Source organism: Triturus cristatus, chromosome 9 (assembly GCF_964204655.1).
Source record: "Triturus cristatus chromosome 9, aTriCri1.1, whole genome shotgun sequence".
In the NCBI taxonomy this organism is placed as follows: domain Eukaryota; kingdom Metazoa; phylum Chordata; class Amphibia; order Caudata; family Salamandridae; genus Triturus; species Triturus cristatus.
Window position 1 is genome coordinate 322,972,604 of NC_140592.1, and position 24,323 is coordinate 322,996,926.

General features: G+C 46.0%; 1 long non-coding RNA gene across 1 annotated transcript in view; it reads left to right on the forward strand.

Moving 5' to 3' along the window:
- LOC146797843 (uncharacterized) overlaps positions 1-14,362 on the forward strand; it is a 46,626-nt gene extending 32,264 nt beyond the window's left edge. The window contains exon 2 of the long non-coding RNA XR_014968545.1: positions 13,345-14,362. This is a non-coding gene — a long non-coding RNA (uncharacterized LOC146797843). The remainder of the gene's footprint in view (positions 1-13,344) is intronic.
- The last annotated feature ends 9,961 nt before the right edge of the window (positions 14,363-24,323 follow it).

The window sequence follows — 24,323 nt, forward strand, 5'->3', positions numbered from 1 at the left end:
GGTGCTGTACTACAGGTTGGGAGGGGGCGTATGGAGGGGGCATGTAGATGATCGGGGGACCTAATAGCAATTCGTCATTTGTTCGTTGCTTGGAAGGTAACTCAGGGTAGAGCGTAGAGGAGGTCCTAACAGGGCACTGGCCTGATGTTTCAGACTCTTGTTTTAGTTTAGCTTCCTTTCTCTCCTTTATCTCTTCCTCTAACTTTCTAGCGGCAAGGTGAGCTGCCTTTCGTAATTCCCTTTCTGCTTTTACTTCTTCCCTCTTTTTCCGTTGCATTGCTTCTTTGCGCCACATGCCGATACTGTCAAGCATAGTAGGCGTCGTTTTATTACTACGTAGAGCTGTTTCTAATGTTTCTATTTTATGATCATCGAATGATCCCATCAGTGGCCACTGACTCTCGGGGTCCCTTTTTGTATATTTATGCCATAGTTTGCTATAAGCTACGGCGACTAGTCCATATTTAGTGAACATGTCCTTATTAGGGGTGCCTTCCAGTGGAGCCGGATGGTTCACCTCTAATAAGCGGTCCGGGCAGAACCAACTACCAATCAGTGGGGAGAAGATAGGCATGACGGGTTACAACGGGGACAAAAGTCAGCACTACCTATCTTTTCACTGCTTGCAAAGACTAGACAGAATATCCCTATTCTACGTTGTTTGCAAACAGAGAATATCTCAAGAAGTACTATTCTTCAAAACAATCAATGTTCGGACAATCAATCAGAGGGGAGATAAAAATAGGCACGACGGGTTACAATGGGGACAAAAGTCTGCGTTACCTACCCTTCACTATCTGCAAAGGAAGAGAGAGTATTTCTACTCCTCCCCGTTTGTAGACAGCGAATATCTCAAAGAGAACAATCAATAAGCAATACTAGTATTTTCAATCAATCAATCAATCGTTTCGCAATTTGTCGTGTTTCACGACCTTACCCGGACCGTATGGACAGTTTCTCGTCTTCCGCCTCCAGCGCCCGATCGTCCTCTACTCTCCGTATTTGCTGCGGCACTCCTGATGGTTCCCAGTCAGGACCGTAGATCACTCGAGAGAGGTCTGCTCGGAACCAGTGAAGTTCGGATGATCGGCTGCCAGACGAGGGTCTATCGGGCAGGAGCTCTTTCCGATCGTTGCAGTCGTTCACTCTGTCGTCGGGACCTCTCCCACTGGATCCACGTGTCGCTGATGGGCCCCACGCTTGGGACGCCAATTGTTAAATGGTAGCGGCAGTTGCAGTCGATAACCTTTCAAGATTTGGGCGGCGGTAATCGCCTCTTATACCATTCGATGATTTAACCAATAAAAGAGGCAGGCGCCGGAGACTGGAAGGCAGGAAACAAAGTTTTATTCCGTCGGAGTAGAACACATCAGATCAGACAGCAAGGTATCGTCACGGGGTGCTCTAACCACATCTCTGAGGCCTGGCCTCTTATACACAGGTTTATGGCTTTATTGCAGGTTTATCATACATGGCACATTCCTGAGATTGCTTTGATACATGAAAGGACATCCTCGGAGCCCCCGGCTCAGGTCCGCTCCCACACATAGTTACAGTAGAAGTCCCCACCCCACCCGCGGTAGGAGATGGCTATCACACAGCTGGACATTCCGCCAATTCCCGGGGGTGTGTGCAACCGGTCGGGTCTCAGGGGGTGGGAGCCTTGATCAACTGTAATCCCTTTGATGTGGGGTGTTTCCCTTACAGTAGGGGCAATAAACTGCATCCGCAGGGCTAGGTGATGGCCTGGGATCGGCCCGGACAATCGGGCGCAGAGGAAGGGGGTTATCAAAGAGATGTATGACCATGTATGGGATGTCGGTCAGGCGTGGGATGTGGTTCCATTGCAGGGTCGCGCAGAAGGAGAGGGTTTATGGCCCGTGTATGAGAGAGCGGGGGTGGCCGGCGCGTGGGGGGGATGTTTGCAGCGCCAGAGGGACGCGCTGGCGATCGACAATGAGCAGGGAGAGAGGCCATGGTGCCTAAAATGGCTGCCGTGTGTTTTTGCGTGTGGTGCTGGGGAAAGACAAGATGGCGCAGATAATGTTCAGATACGAACTAAATTTCCACAGTCGAATGCCCGCAGTTCTTGGAGGGCTACATTTCTCACTGCTTGAGGTGGAGTTATCACTAATAGAGTCGACCAAAGACTCCATATCTGACTCCTCCGCTACAGAGAAAAAACTGTCCCCATCCATAAGATCAGGTAGCGGACCCTTCATCTTTTCAGGTTTTTCTAACTTTCCCCCAATAGGGGTTTGAAAAGTATAAGAAATTGCTCCAGAATCCTTTGAGCCCACTAGTTTCTCTCCATCGCGGGGTTTGTCATTTATCTGGATAAGTGCCGCACTTGAAGCTTTTTTTAAAGATGCAGGGTCAACTAAATCTCCAATAATTATGGATGCCCCCTCCGATCTTTTTGCCATCAAGGCCGGGGGGTCCTCATTGCACACCTTTAATAAACCTGCAGAAATGCTTGTAGATACTGGTGGGTCCTGTGTCTGGCTTTTGGCCACCATACTACCTCTACCAAACATTCCCGGGACTGTTAGTATTTTCCCCTGCTCGGGGTTATCCAAAACCGGAAGAACCGCTCCTAACACCCCCTTAGGAGAATTACTGGGCAGCAGCTTCTCAGCAGTCTTATCTGCCTTATCTCCATACTTCCCTCCATATCTCCCTTTGGTTAAGGCGACTTTACTCACAATCGTTGCCGAAGACTTCCCAGCCAGTCTTCCGAGCTTCTCTACCTCAGACTCCGGCTTATCCGTCTTGTCCGCGCTCTCCAGCTTCTCTGAGACGGGGTTTCTCCTTCCCCCAATACCAGCGGTAATCGCGGGTGGCTGGTTCACCGGTTTCGTGCCTGCAACTCCGGAGGTCGGTCCTCTACGAGCCGGCATCACGGCAATCGAGAGAGTCTCGCCACCCCCGTTCCTCTGTTCCTCCACTGAGAGCCACACCCGCCAAGCCCTCAGGTGTGCACGGCTCAGAAGGGAGGCGATCACCCGCCGCCAAGACTCGTGGACGCCGAAAACGGTGAGCATAGAGCATAGAGCAGGTTTCGACTCTCGTTGTAAACAGGTCACAAGATACAGGGTTTTCACATCAATTCTTCCCCCGATTATGAACAGAGTTAATTTTTCCGAAACGCCAGTTAGTATTCCTGATCAAACTTCATATCTCTTTTCAGGTATGTTATAAGCCAGGAGTGACCTTCACTCGGTGCTCAAGCGGCCGCCAACATGGGTTCCTATGGGGAAAAAGTGTTCGCGGTTTCTCATGTAAGTGTACAACGGACAAGGGTGAGTTTTGGGGGTTAGGACCAAGACTCCCCAGGGTCTAGATGGACACTCGAGTTGCACTACCAGCAGCACTGGGGCGGCCGGGTGCAGAATGCAGGGGCCCAATGTTAACCAATGGAGCTAAGGGAGCCTTCGGTGAGGGACTGCTTACAAGCAGGCCACTCGAGTGTGGGCGCAAAGCTTCTGGAGTTAAGGTCAGCACTGCAGGGGCCAACGACCAGCACTCCTGCTGGGGATGTCGGGGACCCTGTGCTTCTTGATGGAGACCTTCGGCTTTGCAAAGTTGCTGCAGGCTCGGACTGGGAGATTTCCTGAAGGCAACCACTGGCTGGAGAGGTTAAGTTGGGATCTTGGGGGATACCTGGACACCATCAGTTGGGCCACCCAAGGCCGTGGGGCAGCCAGTGCAGGGGTCACGAAGGTACATGAGAATGGCCAAGTCCTCGGCTCGGGTGAAGTACCTGCGACCGTTGGAGTGGCGCTGGACTAGCTCGTGAGAGCAGCATGGTTGTGTGGGGAGCACATCGGGGACCAAGCGGTAAGCATCAGGGTCTAAAAGTTCTCCGGCCCGAACGCACTCCGCCACGAACCGAACGGAGATGTAGACGTCAGGCCCGGCCTTGAAGCCTTCCCCGGGTGGTGCCAGGAGCAGTGCCCTCGGCTGCCGCAGCCGGCACAACAACCCTCCCCGTGTTCGATGAGTGGGGACAGCAGCCGCTTCCAGGGCCCCGGTGGCACGTAAAAATGCATAGGGCTACCATCCTCCTGAAGAAATAGGGTGCTGGAATGAGTGAGAGGTGCAGCGATTAACTCGTCGAACTCTTTCAACGCCTCTGATGAGGGAGACTGCATAGTAACTGGCCAGCCAGGCGGGCGTGAGCTACCTGTCCCCGATTCAAACCCAACCGTTAACGCTTGCGCTATGACTGAGTCACTACTCTAACTACTGCAGGAGTTAATTGGAGATCAACAGAGTGCTACCTGAAGAACAGAAGTGTTCCATATCAGAATAAAACTCAATTCCCTTTAAAAAAAAAAAACAGTCACTACTCTAACTACTACAGGAGTTATTTGGAGAGCTACAAAGTACTACTACCTGTAGAATAGAAATGTCCCATCTCAGGAATAAAAACATCCTCAATGTCCTTAAAAAGAAAAAATCTCAAGCTAAGTGGCAATTGAATAAAAAACAAACCGAAAACAAGCCGAACCCCTAAACGATGACAAACAGTCTAAAAAAGGAATGTTTAAAGGACTTCAATGTGACGCGATGCGTACACACTGGAAGATCAAATAGTAAAACGTAATATCTTTTACAAATAAAACAATTACAACCAAAGAATTTGCTCTAAGCCCTTATAATAGCGAGATGTGGTGATCTGGCATCGGGTTTTCTTGCCAGCTCTGGTCGCGGTCGAGGGGACACTTCAGGTTGAGGCTGCAGGCTTCATCTTGAGGCTAGAGGGAGGCTGCGGATCACTAAATCCCAGGTCACGATCGTTGGGGAGACCCCCCTGTGGTGTTGGGCCACTCGAACTTGGGCTGTCGGCGTTGGGTGCAGAGTGGTGCAGAATCGCGGAGTTGCCAGATTCCGGATTCTTTGGTGAGTCTTGGCTTGAGAAAATCCGGTGCTCACGGGAGATAGAGTCTGTAAGATGGTTGCAGGGCAAGTCCAACGGCCTTTGGGGTTTGCTGGCTGCTGGACTCGCAGGGGTTCTTGCTGTAGGCAGGTCATAGGCGGGACAGGCCGGTAGGGCTGGGGCCAAAGCAGTTGGTGTCCTCTTCTTCTTTTTGGGTCAGCACGGCTCTTTGTTCCTTCGTCTTACTTCCTCGAATCTGAGGGGGCAAGGTTCAGGGTTGCCCAAGATACTAAATTTAGGGACAATAAAGGGGTGTGCAGGTTGGGACCAAATGGCCCCTTCCTTGGGGTGGCTACATCCCCTATTATGCCACCCTCCATTGGAAGGGGGCATGAGCCTCTCCCTAATTGGCTGAGTTCCTGCAGCTCAAGATGGAGGGGACTGAGATGTGTGCTTCACCTTGCCTTCCCCATCTGAGGGGTGGGGTTGACAAAGGTGGGCACACCTCTCTTCCTAGCTTGGTTTTCCCGCCGATTGTCCCTCCTAAAGTGGGGTCAGAACCAGTGGGAGCCAGTTGCTGGGGACAGCAAAAGGCAGGGACAGCTTCTAAAGGTGTAAGAGGCCTTTGAAGCTTCCCCTTTCATAGACCCAGCCCATCCTGGGGGAGGAGGCATGACACCTCTGCCCAGGAATTGCTTTGTTTCTGGACCCAGATAGCGGAGGCTCTCTACCCAGGGGTCCCGAAACCTGTCTGGTGGTTGTAAATGGCAGGCAGCCATTCAGGAACCACACCAGGGCTGGTCTATTTTCAGGGGGCATCTCAAAGATGCCCTCTGAGTTCATTTAAAATAGGATCCCACTCTGGCATCAGTGTGGGTTTTATGTGCTGAGACGTTTGCTACCAAACTTCCCAGTTTTTAGTAAAGCCATTATGGAGCTGTGGAGTTCAAAATGAACAACTCCCAGACCATATACTCTATGTGGCTTTTCTACACCTACAACGTCTAAGAATGTATTTAGACATTGTAGGAGTACAGAGTTCATGCCACTGGCCGCTCACCTTAGGGCTAGTTCAGCCTGCTAGAGGGGTGACTTACCTAGGCCACAGGCAGTGGATTGCAGGCATGGCACACAGGGAGGTGTGCCATGTCGACTCTCACTTTTCTCTGCACCCAAACACACAGCCTGCAGTGGCAGTGTGTGTGAGTTAAGGTGCAAGGCCTTTAAGGGTATTACAATAGGTGCTGAAGCCCTTCGAGGCCTTTCTTGGTCACATGCCCTTGATACCCATTGTACCTTTAATAAGGGGCTTACCAGTGGCCAGGGAAGTGCCAATTGTAGAAACAAAGGTACAGTCTTGGGAAAGAATACAGGCCCTGCAACCTGATTGGCAGGGACCCAAGGCACATCAAATCAGGTTGCATCAGTTGTCAGGCAAAAAATGTGTGTGGGGGGGGTAACCATGCAAAAAGGGGCACTTTCCTACACTGTCCACTTCAGGCTGCCCAACTTAGGGGTATGCTCAGCCAGTAAGAGTGACACACCTCCTTTGTTCCCACCTATCCTGTTGTTATATCTTTATGGATTTATTAAGACAAGGTGTTTGATACCAAACACCATTATGTTCAGTGAAGCCATTATGTAGCTGGTGAACTCGACCAAGGCCCAGTATATATACTTAAGATGGCTTCCCTGTCCACTTGCAAAATCTAGTAATAGCACTAGACATCAAAGGGGCATATCTGCTCATGCAGATCTGTCCTCACAGGTGCTATAATGCACCCTGCCTTAGGGCTCTTAAGTCCTGCTGTAGGGGTGACTTACATATAGTACCTGCAATGTACTTTGACGTTGCACACAGGCTGTTTGCCATGTCATGTGTTCAGAAGGCCTTGCACCCTTTCACACATTCTGCAGTGGCGTTTTGCATGACATTTTGTATGGGTCCCTCAGGGTTGCATAAACATATTGCAACCCTTAGAGACCCTCTTTAGTACCCATGCCATAGGCAACAGTGGTACCATTTATAAAGGGATTACAAGGGTGCTAAAGTCCTTGCCAATTGAGTTACAATTAGACATTTCATTTCTGAAGGAAAGAACACTGGCATTGGAGCCTGGGTAGCAGGCTTCAGTGCACTGTCAGAGTCGAAAAACCAGCACCTAGCAGTTTGAATGGGGGCATAAAGTGCTGGGACATCTGCAAAGAAGTACACCATTTATAGTGGAAATATGAGTATTGCGGCAAACACCACACCCTAGCAACTCTCTCCAGGAAAAATTTGGAAAGGTTAAACCTGCGGTTCACTGAGGCATATGAAGGAAACACAATAAGATGATGGACATAGTGCTGAAACGTTTTAGACACTCACCCCCAGTCACTATTAGACCTGGGTATAATCCATCATAATTTTTTTGCTTACTTCACCACCACCGTTCAGACCCAGCCATATGCAAATCAGTCTTGACCCAGTTCCTAATGGGAACAGTCCAGCCTGAACTGCAAAGCCTGTTCTTCCTTGGACGAGAAACAGGAATCCTGGGACAGGTTTCGGGGTAATACCCTTCACCAGCCAGGCTAGCCTGAATCCAGTGGCAAAGTGAGCAAATGTCCTTGCCAACTTAGGGTGAACAAAGCAAGCACAATAAGATGATGGACAGAGCGCTGACATTTTTCAGACACTCACCCCCAGTCACAATTAGATCTGGGTTCAATCCATCATCATTCTTTTCCTCAATTCGCCACTTCAGTTCAGACCCGGCCATATGCAAATCAATCTTGACCCTGTTCCTCATGGTAACAGTCCAGCCCGAACTGCAAAGCCAGGTCTTCGCTGGACTGGAAACAAGCATCCTGGGACCAGGAAATCTCAGGACATGCATGTTTTGGTGCAGTAAGCAATGCAATCAGCATGTTAAGCTCCATTTATGCTGGCAAAAACTCAGGAAAAATATAATTATCTCACCAAGTAAATTAAAAGATTTTATAACGAGAGATAAATTGCACATCTGACACTCGGTTGCTTTTAATTGAGGCCATGGGCCCTTATTAGGAGTGGCCCAGTTTTTGGTGTGATAGGTATTGCACCTGATAAATAACGATACCCTGAGGTTGACTATTTATTTGGTGCAATGAATATCAGTTATTACACCCATTCTAATAAAAATGGGCAATAAAATGCAGATTTTGGTGTTTACTGACTATCAAAATCAGCATGTGCCAGTATTTACCAGAAACTACACTGAAACCTATCGATATTTGTACAGGGAATGTGATTTGACAGGAGTTACTGCACATATTGTAATTTATCAGACCACTCATAATGAGGACCTTAATGGAAGATACTGTGAAAGATATTCTGAAATGTTTTTTTTCTCTCTCAGACCTGTGCAGACTCCTCTGTTACACCTCTTTTATAAATATCAGATGTATGCAGTTATTAACTGTCCTCTTCTCTTTCACGTTCTCAGTGTCCTCTGTATCTTTTTTGTTTTCATTTACAAATGTTTTAGATTTAGGAAATATTTCTGTTTTTTATGGAAGTTCTGTCTTGGGATTTCAGGGGAAGACCTGGGCCAAGTTGGCTTTGTGTTTTTACCTGGAAACATTCAATAGATCAATTTCTGGGTGTTAAAGAACTAAACTCATTTAAGAACAATCACTGGATTGTAAACCCTGGGACAGGAAATCAAGCTTCCAACTGTTAGACCTGGCATCTTTAGCGTGGTTTCCCCTGACTTTTTGCCTCTACCTCCTGTATTTTTTACGCTATGCTGGATTTCGTTTTTGCTGGTTTAGATGCTTTGGGCACTTTGCCACTGCTGATCAGTGTCAAAGTGCAAGTGCTCCATAGGTAAATTGTTATTGTAATTGGTTATCCATGATTGACATATTTGTTTCACCTGTCAGCCCCTAGTAAAGTGCACTGAGTGTGCCAGGGCTGGTGATTCAAATGCTACTAGTGGGCCAGCACTGATTGTGCCACCCACAGGAGTAGCCCTAAAATGGTGTCACAGGCCTGCCACCGCAGTGCCTGGGTGCAGTTGCTAACTGCCATGCTGACCTGACCAGTGTCCACACTGGCCAGGCCTAACCCTTCCCTTTCTGTACACATTGGACACCCCTATGGAAAGCCCTAGGTACCCCCCTGGGCAGGGTGCAGTGTATGTGAAAGGTAGAGCATGTATTGGTGTAGGTGACATGCGCTGGTAGTGAATTACAGCCATTTTCGTTTTTCACTATTGAAAGGCTATCTTGCCCATAGGCTATAATGGGGAATGCTGAGTATAATGTTTACCTGCATATCTTCCCATAGGCGCAAGATAGAAAGCTAAAGTCTGGTATCCCTGAATTCAGAATTTAATAACACATCTTTTAGGAAGGATGGTTTTTAAATCCTGTGTGTGAAAACAGCACTTTTAGAAGGTGGCTGTTTTCATTTTCTGCCCTTTCTGTGTGCCTTGGCCTGTTTGTTAATTGACTGTCTGGTTTGTGAGTGACAGGGACAGGGGTGGCTCCCGGAGGCTGGATGAGTCAGCCCAGGGCTGAATAGGGAAATTCCCCTGTAGATGGGTGGGAGGAGTAGCACCTGGGCCTGAATAGGGCTGTGCCTGCCTTCCACAATGCTGGCTCCACCCCCTGCTGCGCGGCTGACGACCCTGACCCTCTCTCTCAAAGGAAAGACGAAACCAAGTAAACAGAGTGCTCCAAGACTGGCCAGAACTGGTTCTGACTAGGCCAAGGCCCCTCTGCCTTCAGAGGACAAAGGATTTTGGGGTATAAGTATTGGGACCCAGACTACCGAAAATTAGATCATCCTGGAATCAAGAAGGAACCTCTGCCAAGGAGAAAGCTGGAAGACTGAAGAGGAAGGACTGTCCTGCTGTGTGTTTGTGGGCTGACCTGCAGTTGCTTTGCTGCCAAGGAGAGGGGAAGGACTTTGCTGTTGCTGTGTCCCCTTGCTTGAAGAGATCTCCAAGGGCCTGAGAAGAGCTGGCCTCCTTTTAAGAAGTCCCAGGAACAAAAGGACTTCACCCCCAGCTTCCACCTGAACTCTGCTGAGTGAGTTATGCCCTTCCTAGAGTGCTTGATCCAATTGTGGGGCCTCTGGAAGTTGTGCCTGCTGTTGGGAAGCTGACCAAGAAGAAAGAAGCAAAGGATCTACACTTTATCACGCACAGCCGGCTTAGCGAGAAAATTTCTGTCGCTCCGCTTGTTAGCGGGCAGAATTTTATCGCTGCGAACATCGTCGCAGAGCCTGCTGCCGCTGAGCCGGATCATCGCTGGTGAAATCGTCGCCCCGCTCGTTAGCGGGCCAAATTTTGTTGCTGCGAACATCGTCGCAAAGCCAGCCCAGATCCCCGCTCCGCTCGTTAGCGGGCAGAATTTTATCGCTGCGAACTTCGTCGCAGAGCCTGCCGCCGCTGGTTGAGATCGTCGCAGAGCCAGCCAAGATCATCGCACCGCTCGTTAGCGTGTAGAATTTTATCGCTGCGAACATCGTCGCAGAGCCAACCCAGATCATCGCTGGTGAAATTGTCGCCCCGCTCGTTAGCGGGCTGAATTTTGTCGCATCGTGCCTTAGCGAGTAAATTTCTACCGAAAAAGCTACGCCTTGGAATCCATACAAGCATCGCCTCACTCCCCATACAGACCGGATTTGTCGTCCACGCCCGCTGCGTGCAGCGGGGTTACCACCTCGCCTCCCCGGGGTCTCAGGACTGACGCTGTTGCTGGGTTTTCGATGCCTGAGCGCCGCTAAGAACTTTTATCGCATCACTAGGTACTGTTGGCTAAAATTGACGCTAAGGTGAATGGTTTTGTCGCTAAGCTAAGAACTCATTGTGAAACCATATTCTTGAACTGTGTATGTTGGATTTTTGTCGTTTTGGTCTTGTGTAGTTTATATAAAAGTACTTTATTTACCTACACTGGTGTGGAGTCCATTTGTGGTGTTTTCACTGTGTTGCTGTGAGTGTTGGTACAAATACTTTACACATTGCCTTTGATAAGCCTGTCTGCTCGTGCTAAGCTACCAAGGGGGTGAGCAGGGGTTATCTAAAGAGTGTATCCCCCTTACCCTGACTAGAAGTAAGGGTCCCTATTTGGACAGTGGTACCTACCTCTGCCAACTAGAGACCCCCAGATCTAACACCAACAATGTCTAAAGTTAGAGGCCATGAGCTGAAAATTTGTTTTACAGCTGATACATGTCTGAGGGGAGGCCCTCTGCTGAAGTTCTCTCAGACCAGACCCCTAGCTTAGGGTGGGGGGAGCAACCGATACAGGTACAGATAGCACACAGAATAGGTGCTGAGCCCTTTATTAATCCGCCTTATGTGCCGTGACCTACTGTTCATCACAGAAGACATGTGAGGGTCAAAATCAAGTTATTGAGTCCAATAAGTTTACATTGTTCAGTGCACCAGTCTGCATACGCTGTATGTCCTACAGAAACACCATGATTCCATTACCTCTGTTGGTTTGATCTCAGGAAAGTCAGAGTATTGACGTAGCTGCATCTGTATTGTACGTTAATGTCTGCTGATACCAGCTTAGGTTACATTTGCACAGTACTGCATATCATTAGAGCAGAAGCTGCAGGGTCTCAATGTACTGATTTAACGGCTGTCATGTACTAGCCATCTGTGAAACAGTGGGGGCCTAGACAAGGCTTCCGTTGCATCAGGGTCCATGGAACTCTTGATAGCTATTGTTAGCCATTGCTTACATAGGATGTAGGGTTTCACTTCATTCTCCATGATGAAGCCCGCTTCCCACCTAAGATGACACCACAAAGGAGCTGGGTGTGACCTAAAAGAATGCTTGTTGCCTCCTCTATGACATTAGGTAAGGTCAGCAGCTGGCACTGTTCCAGCCTTTTCCCACAATGAGACATGCCTTCTGACTGAGAGGACGCTGCAAGGCAGCTGGCACTGATGTTTGGGATTGCCAGCATCCTCATCCTCTGTGACATCACACATTGGTAGCCTGAATCTCCTGTCCCTCTCTGGGACAGGCAGGTCTCTTGGGCCAGATAGGACATTGCCTGCCTCTGGTGGGCAGAGTCAGTGCTATTGAGAGACAGCGGCCCCTTCACAGACAGAACATAGTTGTGAGTAGCATTTAGCAATCTTTTTTTGGGGTGGAGAGGGACAGAGAGCGGGGAGGAGTGGCTTTCTTTTTAACATCTGGAGCAGTCAACATGATACTGTGTGTATTAGCCTTTAGGTAGGCAAGATGTGTGATGTTCCTCAGCCTTCAGGTAGCCCAGCTATGCACTGAGCCTCAGCCTTCACCTTCTGGTAGCTCACCTGTGCAGTGTGCCTGAGCCTTCAGGTAACTCAACTGTGCAGCGTGCATTCGACTTCAGGTAGCCTAGTGGTGCAGTGTGCCTCAGCCTCGAGGTACTGCAGCTGTGTATTGTCCCTCAGACTTAAGGTAGCCCAGCTGTGCAGTGTGCGTCAGGTTCCAAGTAGCCAAGCTGTGCAGTATGCCAAAGCTTAGAGAGTACAGCTGTGCAGTGTTACTCAACCTCCATTTAGTTTAGCTGCACAGTAGAGGTAGCCCTGCAGAGGTAAAGACAAGATTAGGGTGATGGAACAGAAGTGTCACATTTTGTTGGTCAATTCTTTGCGGGGCCACAGAAATTATGCAGCAGAGGTGGACCAAATTATGCGACATGGTTGACTAAATTATGCTGCAAGAAAAGACAAATTATGCTCCACAATGCAGCACATTTTGTGATAGTATTACTTCAATATTTTGGCTTTTTACCTCATGTTAACAATGCCTAGGAAACCATTTCTTTGTATAAGGATCAATTTAACACCCAGATATAACAATAAGTAGCTTAAAGATGACCAATTAACCTTTGTGAACGGCTTTCCAGTGTGCAAGAACATGTATATAAATAGGTTTGCTTCAGGTGATTTATCTTTTTAATAGACTACACAATAGTCTACTGCAACATCCTCAAATAATAGTCTCTTTTTAAGAAAGTCCCTCGACCACATGCAAAGAATGGCTAGTTCTCTTTCCAGCAGCCAGGATATCTCATGAGCCTAGAACAGAGCAGCTACGGGGCTACCATGACAGTGGTAATTATGATGGATAATTTGTATGATAACACATTGGCCTAAAACTCAAAAGTGCTTCTGTGTGTTATTGTTTATTGGGAAGGAAAACAAATGTGATAAAATGACCCAATAGAGCGTCCACCTGACATGCTCGCCATCAGAAGTGAACATGTCAAATATTGAAAAAAAACGAATATATATGCGTTTTGCTGCCACAGGTTACTCATATCTATACTTCATTAATTGCCATAGTTCATATACCCTATCAAATTATTCTTCAAGTTCTCCTTCATTGACACTCAGTCATTTATATGCATTATTGACAGTTTACTTTCATTGTTTACAAATAACTAATTGAGGCTTTTTCTTGCATTTTTCCAACAGAAACAGAACTCAACATTATATGCAATTAAATAGTTGCTTGTGTGGCATCTGCCATTATCGGTATTTTAGTTCCGGCTCTTGTGATCTATGACACCTACAACAGGAAAAAGGACAAAACACGAACTCTTCAGCAAAAACATCAGCAACTCAAAGTACTGAATTAGTCAATGTGAACTACACCATTGAAGTTTATGGAACAACACAAAAGCCTTGTATGAAGTATGTCAACAAAAAACATCTACAAAAAGCTCACCATAAGAGTGAACAATTGGATCTTGATGTTGCTGTACAATCAGGGCTAAACAATGCAAAACAGTGATATCTGCTGAAAATTTGCTAAGTAATGCAGCACAAAACGTTGAGAAGAAATTTCAAAATAGTAAAAAGAAAATAATTCAAATTTAAAATTGCAGTCCAAACATGATAGAAGTTTTATTTGAGCTGATCAAAATAATAATTACTGGTTTGGGAAATTGGCCTTTTTCACTCCCCTATTTTGTTTCCAGTTACAAGCAATATTTCTCTACTACACCTTGCTCAAATTCAAAATCAGAAATTAGATGCATAGCGGAAATAACTGTTCAAAATATTCTACAAAAAGTGTACTCTGTGATTGTGTTAGAAATGCAGAAAAATGAAATCTTTTGCACAAATTCTGGAAAGTAATATTGAATTGATTCCTGGTGGATTGTGGTACATTGCTAATGCTTTTGCATGATTGACAAGCCGGTCTTCCCAGAGCAAAAAAAGATACAAGCAATTTTAGCAGCAGGAGAACCGCTTCAACAGGTTCTTGATAAATTCAAGGTGCTTGTAACCTCAGGATAATAACTAATTGTTTCATCAAAGCATAAGTAGACCTGCATCTCCAGGTATGAATATGACATTCCTGCTCTTAAATAACAATATGTTGGAACAAGAAGACCTATTAGCACATGGCAAAAGCCAATAACAGGCAGATTCCGCTCCGCCGGAGAAAGAAAAATTAGCATTCAAAATAAACAGCAGTAAACCATTACCAGTTTTACCTAGTTTTGTTCAAAGCAAACAATTAAAAAAATTCGTGGAACACATCTGTGTTTCCCTATCAGTTCCAGAGTTGTAAGCAAAATGTGTTAAATGATTTATTGAAAGAGATTGAGAGAGAACTACAGATAGATTTTGTACCAGAAACCACTGCAGCAACTGAAGTAATTTGCACCCTTGGAGAAAGTTTGCATTATGAAAACTAAAGTGGCTTCTATTCTGACCAAAAACCTTTGGATCTGGTTAATTTATCCAGATGTAATTCTTTATGTGCAACACTGAGTTCTTCGGTGCCTAAACTAAAGCCTTACATAGAGTTATGTCCAACACATTTGAAAACGGATGAACTGAATAATTCATTTTTATACAAAGAATCAATGAGATTTTCAGACATTTATAAAAAATATGCAAGCTGTAAACATCAGTTGCCAACCATTGACCCTTTAGCCCAGCCGAAGTCCTATAGCAGTATATTTACCACTCCCAAAAATATTATTATGGATGCTTGCAATGCCAATACAGGGAGTATTAGAGGGTGGAATGGAGAACTTTGCTGAAAGCAAAAAATTAAAATGTTGCGCCAAAATTTGTGGTCAGAAGACTGTTGATGATAGACAATTACCTACTGAAAGCCTTGAGATCTAATGTTGGTACAGCTCAAGCCTTCGACATATTTGGAATGGAAAATTATATGAAAGATATAAATGATAGAGAAGTACAAGCTATAATGCAGATGCCATCTAAGCTAGGTATGCATATGGAAGATGGAAATGCATAAATATTCATTAAATTGAAGCGTAGGGGACACATCATCACCTGAACTATTGCTTGATTTTCCCTAAGAAAACACTGTATGAAGTATCTCAGAAAAGACATTTATGGTAGAAAGTAATCATTTAACTAACCACCAAAGTATGCCCATCATTACTAATGATATTAGCCATCCAAGTACTTCTCCAACAAGTGGAGTGGCAGACACTATCCCTGACTCTTTACTGTGGAGTTTAGACTTTCATACAGTGGATGGTGAAGCAGCAGACAGAACAAGAGTGAATAGTTCTTTTTTAATTTTTACAATAATTTAGAGCATGCAGTAAACATGTTTGTGAATATTGCTCATTACCATCCATATTGATGAGATTCTGAAGGAGCTCAAGGAGACACGGTCAAAACCGGTCACTGAGAGGGAGGCTGACACAAGAAAGTACATCTCCTAGAGAAACAACATTTTCCCTATTAACCCACATCCATTACTAGAAAAAATGAAAATGAATCAAACGTCACAAGCTTTTGTTATTTGAAAAATTCCAAAAACATTCGGCTGACTTGGGATTAGCTACCTAACCTACATTACTTTTTAAAGACCCAGGTGAAAAACATTCTCCGGATATTATTTTGTCTACTGGTGGATCCTTGTTTAGCAATATTAAAAGTTGAGTTTCAAATGATTTTCTATCAAATTGGATTGATGGCTCTAACAAAAACATTACCAATAATATGATTAAACTGCCATTTGACATTATTCACAAAATGCAGTTCTATCACAAAATGATGGTATATATCCAATGAAGCTTAAAACATTATCTCCACACTCCATTTATCTCACTTCACTTAAATATGAAATGGTGCCTCAAGGACTATCCTGTAATACAGTAGATAATGAGCTAGGACTATCTGGGTTCTGTAAGAATCTGATAAATGAAGTTTCACAAGGTTTGGTAACAAAACATGTAGAGCAATTGCTATAAAATATAGAGAGACAGATTTCCTCACCAAATATTCAATCCTGCAATGATCTTCAGTCCTGCAATGCAGAAAACTTATTAAATGGAAAAAAACATGTTAAACAAAGACCCAGGTACCATAATTCTGATTGCAAGCAGAACTCTTTGGCGCAAAGCAAATCACTAAAAACTTAGATCCGATCATGTCCAACCCAGTCTATTACAAGCATTCAGACTATGCATAATATAGCCACGTCCTCACTTGAAGACCTTGCAAAGCCTCTAATAAAGTCAGTTGAGGATATGCTTTCCCAACATGAAAAGGATACAAAACCAACTGCACCTGCTTATATTATCAATTCTTTGGATTTAACTTCATTAGAGAAATTTGCCTGAATGGTTTGCTTCCTGCAATTTAAGAAATGCAAATACCACTAAAAAAGCTATATTGTTTATAGACACAGGAAAGGAAACGCTCACAGGACTTTACATGGCAGAAAGAAACAGATACGTATGGAAATAGAAAAAATAATGCAACAACTGTGATCAAAGGAAACACAGCCAGGGTCCAATTTGATGATATGAGCTTACCAGAAAATAATATGGTATATCTGAATTGTGCACATACTAAAACAATGAAGAGCAATACACCTACACCAACAGAAGCAAATAAATCTTTTACACAGAATAATTATCAAAAGGCTGCTTTCCATGACCCAGACTATGGTAATGACTCTAGTAACAGCTCAACCAATCAAAATAAGAGGAATACAGACAGTGATGTGGATTCTGCTGACAACTCAACTGATGAGTCAAACATTTCGTGAAATGGAAATAAATAAAGTTACAAATACTATATTTCCTTCATTGCCTAGCACCTCTAAAAAGTAAAATATAGTGTTGATGAAGACAAATTGTAAATTACTAGCAAAATTAAAAAAAAAAAAAAGAAATAACATAAAATAGATAGCTTACATAACCCCTTTGCAAATTCAATAAAGAAAAATGTCCAAAAGGCAGTGTTATCAATTTATAGGAATTATATGTTTGGATATGGAGATCTAGCTACCTTACAGAATTAATCTAAGAAATAATATTTAGGTATAGTGAACAACCTTGCCAACTCCGTTATATTACAAATGATTTATACACCACTGGAGTCCTAGGACTCATTATCCTCTTGTGAGGGTAGTCTAAATTTTGTGGACATTTCTGAAGCAGAATTAAAAGAGGAAATACTCTTTAGAAATTATTCATCTATTAGCTTTTATTCTGCTTCATTTCTGGAAAAGACTCTTTGCAGACTTATATTTAGATTGATGCCTACCGTCCCCATGTATGACATGGATAATAGCCAAAATGAAGATAAATCCTGTGCAGTGGTGTTACAATTATTAAATTATGTAGAATCATTCTTAAAGAAATGCAGGCTATCCTCGTAAGGATTCTTGAAGAAACAGCTTTCACCACAATGAATGACAATGTCCTTAAAAATGTGGTGGACTCTGTTTGTATATTCAAGTATGTGGATCTCACATGGAGGTTTATACAAACCTAACAGATGGGAACAGGGTGTTTGTGGAGATTATTACCTACTACATACTGATAGAAATGTGTAACCATGATTTAGAAGTTGATGGTTTGCAACAAAAAAAACAATTTCTCACAAAAACATAGATTCTGCTTTTGTTATACAAAATGTTTTAAGCAATGTAAGTAATATCAATAAACAGTGCAAAACGTCAATAGTGGGTCATCTGGCCACATGGTTAAATACTATTCTTCCACAAATAGTTTCCCATATTGTCCTTCAACTTACCACTATCAGTCTATATTCAGGAAGACAAACTACATTCAAAGAAGATGTTCCGCGGATCACAGAACAAATTAGATACAAAGTAATCTATAGCATCAGAAATGGACCAATATTGAACATTATTAATTTTAATAAGTACCAGTGTCTCATAGATGGTGATCAGCTTGTTCCTATCGCAGAAGTATTCTCCAATAAAATAATGCAGATGTTTAATGGATTGAGAGTCAAAACAGAATCATACTGCAGAAGAAGAGAGAAATATTTTGAAATGGTTGGAAATATAACCGCGTAATAATGATCTTCCACTTGTGATATCTGTTGAGGGAGTTATTAACATTAGAATGTGCCCAATGACATTTGAGTACGAATTAGAAATGCAATGTAAAGATGATAAATTCTGTTTGTATCCTCCTCTGAAAAATCTGAATATGTGTTCTGAGAGTGGTTTTGTTTGATGTGTAACAACCGCACCTCAGAAAACACAGCAAAAAGCCTGCAGCTACGGGCTGTGTGTCTCGCTCACCTTGGAATGCCTTCCCTTATGTTCCTGAGCACCATTGCATGCCTGAGGGTTTGTAGCTGCCTTTTAAAGTTATCTCGCATCAAGTTTAGTCCATTCTCTTTTCTGTTTTTTCCATCATGTCTTTTTCTTCTTTGATCCTTTCTGATTTTTTCAATCCATTGTTTCCTGCCATGTGATGTTTGATGTAATTTCCTTTTCCTGTTCTCTTGCTAAATAAGGACTTTAGCCTGGGTGAAGGGCGTGTTTACGTACTCTCTCCTCTTGCCGTTGTTGTCCATTGTTGCATTCTTGATTCTGTGATTTCTTCAATCCTTTGAAGGCTACATTCAGTGAGAAGTTTTTTTACATCTTTGGCTTTTTCTTTCTGAGTAGGTGGCATCTTTATGAAGTCATTTGTCTACCACATATTCCTTTGTGTGGTGACATTTTGACTTCAGGAAAAGGCCGCCCTTAATTCAGGCTGCGGAAAGCCCAAATCCAGCTTGGTGGTTAGCATCCTGCCACAACATGATGTTGCTTTAACAAGTAAAAAGTATTTTTATAATTGCTGATTTTGATCCCTTTATAGCGAGCTATATTTTGATTGTTTTGCCTATTAAGAAGCTACAGAGGAGTTATTTGAATGAAGGTCAGTGCTCTGCTAGCATGCTTATATTTCCCCCCATTTCGAAATAAGCACTTACTTTTGGTAGTTTGCACTTTGGTAAATAATTTTCCAGGTTGTTGAAGCTCATGACCTTTTTCTGACGAATCGGCAGAAGGACACCAGGGGGTATGCCCAAATGACCCTCCTATACCTGGGCATAGAACATCTATAATATAAACAACAAATGGTATAGAGGGATCAATCTCTCATTTATTTTATGCACAAGGAACCACAAATTACCTTGGCAATTTAATGTTTATAGTGGCACAATTATTTGAAAAATTATTTGCAAGGTACAAATATTTATCGGCGAGACTCAAGACAATATATATTCACAGTGAATTAAACACGCAACATAAAAAAATTTAAGTTACAACATTATACATATATACAAAATCAATCATATACACAACATATACATTCCCCTAACGACTTCAATACCATGTACACTTATACATCTAAGTGTTACATTCAGAGGTAGTCCTCTTAGCGCCAGAGGTATCACTCCTCTATCTCAAACAATTATATGCGCGAAGTAACTAATGTTTCATTCAAAACAATGGTTGGACTCCTCCTTTATCTGTCTGTCGACGTGGTCGCGTTTCAGCCCCAAATTTCTTTAGGCCTCCTCTGGACAGGGGTACACTCTATCTGACGTGTTGTCAAGGCTAAAAGATAATAACAACAACTTCTTATTTTCTTTTGCAAATACTCTCTTCCCCCATTCGGTAGTATGGATATACTCTCGGTACCTTTTGCAACTGTAATTTTAGATCACATGAGGGGGACCCCGGCTCTCTTCTCTCCTCACTGTTCACCGTGCCAGTACCTTACTGTTTAACAAGCTCGCCGTCTATTCGTCTAGTCCTTCTTGCTTCCTCTTTGTTACACACAAACTGCTAATCTTCTGGTACGCATTCCTTTTTCTGACGAATAGTATTTATTTCTAGAATGTCTTGATTGATGGTGAAAGTCTGCATTTCACACAGATCTATTCAAATACTGGCTATCGAACCAGTAAGCAGCAACTTCTCATAAAGAAAGCATTTCACTGTTTTGGTCTTTAATTTGTATACCCAGTCTGTTCATGGTTTTGTGACATGTTTTAGTACTTGATATTAAAGTTTACTTCGCATATATTGATTTTATTTGTTTTTTTATTTTATTCTGAGCAATTCTTTTTATTACATTTATCAAAAGAACAACATCAGCATTATCATCATAGAGAAATTTGGCATAATTATTGCTGGTTTCCTCTGAATTTTGATCTGATTGCATACAGAATATTGTTCAACTACTTCAGTATGACATACTTGCAAACTAGCTCAAATCAGGACAACTAGGAATATTTCCACAAGGATCCCAAAGCCATTGTGTGTTTTCGACGTATTCTCTCAACTTACAATAATCCATATCTCTGGTCCATTCACTGGGTGTGGGAACCTACTTGTCTGGCCAGTGACGCACTATGGTGCCGATTACGATCCTGTAAAAACCGGGTACGAACTGTCGGACAGAGCATATTCTCCGTCCGACGCGTACCCGGTCAGAACAATATACAAACATGGAAGTACGATTCGCACGGAAATACTATTTCCGTACGATTCGTACAAAACACCGACCGACGAAAATATACATACAAATGTGATCCGGGAAAGCGCCGACGTGACGTCGGGACGCACGCAGCCTGCCTTTCACGAACCAGGAAGTACGATTCGCACCGACGTCATCCCGCACGGAGTATATTTTCCGGCATCCAAAAACTGCCGGGAAATCAGGACGACGCGAACAAGGAGTACCTGCACGCGACGGACAGACATGGACCCGAACCTACGTGTCATCCCGGCCCTCATAGCAGTCGACCTCCTCTACAGGTTCCGACGCAGATGCCGCAGAAGGTCCGAACAACAAAGGGGGGGGGCAGGGGCAGGCCACAAAACCCCCACCCAAGTCACACAGCACACATGCCCTGGACATACCTGACCCCCAGGCCCTGGTCACTACGAGGGGGTGGGGGCGTGTCCAGCAAAGCCAGCGTCCGCAACAACGGAAGTGGTTGACGACGCGAACCGGTAACACAACAATACAGGTACGTCCCGTACCCATGCCTTAAGAGCGCGGGTACGAGTCGTACCACGCCCACACCTACGTCACCCCAACAATGGCGGGACGGCTCGTACCCACATGGCAAAGGCCTGGGTACGGCCCGCACAAGCATTCCACAGCGTGGGTACGGATATGTACGGACAGTACCCCCACCCGCGTATGCATGGAGCGTACCCCCATCCCAACAGTGTACGTACGGACCGTAACACCACCCCGTATGCATGGAGCGTACCCCCCACCCCAACAGTGTACGTACGGACCGTAACAACACCCTCGTATGTATGGAGCATACCCCCCACCCCAACAGTGTACGTACGGACCGTACCCCCACCCGCGTATGCATGGAGCGTACCCCCACCACAACAGTGTACGTACGGACCGTAACACCCCCCGTATGCATGGAGCGTACCCCCACCCCAACAGTGTACGTACGGACCGTAACACCACCCCGTATGTATGGAGCGTACCCCCCACCCCAACAGTGTACGTACGGACCGTAACACCACCCCCGTATGTATGGAGCGTACCCCCCACCCCAACAGTGTACGTACGGACCGTACCCCCACCCGCGTAGGCATGGAGCGTACCCCCACCACAACAGTGTACGTACGGACCGTAACACCCCCCGTATGCATGGAGCGTACCCCCACCCCAACAGTGTACGTACGGACCGTAACACCACCCCCGTATGTATGGAGCGTACCCCCCACCCCAACAGTGTACGTACGGACCGTAACCCCACCCGCGTATGCATGGAGCGTACCCCCACCCCAACAGTGTACGTACGGACCGCAACACCACCCCCGTATGCATGGAGCGTACCCCCCCAACAGTGTACGTACGGACCGTACCACCACCCGCGTATGCGTGGAGCGTACCCCCACCACAACAGTGTACGTACGGACCGTAACACCCCCCGTATGCATGAAGCGTACCCCCACCCCAACTGTGTACGTACGGACCGTAACACCACCCCCGTATGTATGGAGCGTACCCCCCCACCCCAACAGTGTACGTACGGACCGTACCCCCACCCGCGTATGCATGGAGCGTACCCCCACCCCAACAGTGTACGTACGGACCGTAACACCACCCCCGTATGCATAGAGCGTACCCCAACAGTGTACGTACGGACCGTAACACCACCCCCGTATGTATGGAGTGTACCCCCACCACAACAGTGTACGTACGGACCGTACCCCCACCCGCGTATGCATGGAGCGTACCCTCACCCCAACAGTGTACGTACGGACCGTAACACCACCCCCGTATGCATGGAGCATACCCCCCCCAACAGTGTACGTACGGACCGTACCCCCACCCGCGTATGCATGGAGCGAACCCAAGTTCTAAGCGTACATATCCTGCTATAGGAGGGTTGGGTGCAGAGTCCTCCCAGCAGTGCCCAGACACAGGAGGGGTGGGTGCCTAACACTCCCAGCAGTGCCTAGACATAAGAGGGGTGTGTGCAGAGTCCTCCCAGCAGTGCCCAGACACAGGAGGGGTGGGTGCCTAACACTCACAGCAGTGCCCAGACACAGGAGGGGTGGGTGCCTAACACTCACAGCAGTGCCCAGACATAAGAGGGGTGTGTGCAGAGTCCTCCCAGCAGTGCCCAGACACAGGAGGGGTGGGTGCCTAACACTCACAGCAGTGCCCAGACACAGGAGGGGTGGGTGCCTAACACTCACAGCAGTGCCCCTGCAAAGAAAAGGGTGGAGTACCCACAGATCCAATGCCCACAAATGTCAGTCAGGTGCACAAAGATCCTGCAGTACATGTACCACATGTGAGCGAGGCTGGGAGTATACACATGCATAGCGCCGAAAAGAAAACATGTCCACATGAAGTCACGTCAACAGTCTACATACACAAGTACAGTGACCACCAAGGACGCCATGAATGATGCAGGTGGAGACATCGCTCAGCATGCATGGCCAAAGTCTAACGAGTCCGTCACACACCCAGCCAATGTAGACACAGCTCAGCACCACAGGGAAGATGTCAGGTTACACAGAGGAAGGAACACACCTTGGGACGATGTCACCATGCAGTAACTGATTACATGAACAAAGTTATGTAGCCAACAGCTTGTGATGGCACACAGGGTCCACCCTATGACCAGCACAAGCCGACAATTCCCACACACCCAACACATTATCACCACCCAAAATAATGGAGCAGGTCCACCAATAGCAATACCAGATAGACAGTAGTATACTAAGGAAAAAGAAATTGCTTTATTCAGCATCCAAAAATCTGTTTGTCCCTTGAAAGTTCAAAATGTACAATGCCCATAGGGCAATCCAAAGTTCAAATCCAGGTGGGGGACACAGTGGGACGCGTGTCCCCTAGCTTGCCTGCACAGTCAGACTCCTTTGTCTTCCGGGGGGGGGGGGCATCAGGTGGGGGGGAAGGACCAGGCACCGCAGGGACATGAGGGCGAATGGTAGGCGTCGTGGGTGCAGGGACGGAGGACTCCACCACAGGGGGTGGGGCAGCGCCAAAGGCGGAGGTCAGGATGGCGCTGCACACCTTAGCAAGGTCCTCCAGCGACTCCCCTGCACCCGAAGGAACCACAGGCCCCAAGGAGGGGGGGGGGTCGGAGGGATGGGTCGCAGTGCCACTGGGGGAGGGTGTGGACAGGGGGGGGGCTCAACTCCCCTGCCGGTGTCCTGCCTCCACCGCTTGCGGGGTGGTGCCACACTGGGGCTGATGGACAGACTGGGCAGGACTGACCCTGTATTCGACTTTTGGCCAGGAAGGCTGAGGGGAGGGGATTTGGAGGGAGTGGATTTTGTGGAATGCGGACTCCCACTCTGGCTGCGTGTCTTACGTTTGCCCCCCGACCCAGTGGGTGTGCCTACTTCACCCTGTGTGTGCGTGCCAGGAGGTGTGCGTTTGACCTTCCCTGCTGGTGTGGTGCCTGTGTCTGTTGTGGTGGGTGCATGCTGACGTCTGGGTGTACGTGGGACAGGCATGGGAGTGGGAAGTGTGGATGGGTCAGGGGTAGGGGGTTGGACGAAGCGCTGCAGGAGACCCACTGCTGCAGTCAGTGTCGAGTCAATGGACCTCAGCAAGTTGCGTTGGTCAGCCTGCGATGAGAAAATGCCCTCCAAGTATGCCTCCATGTTGTAC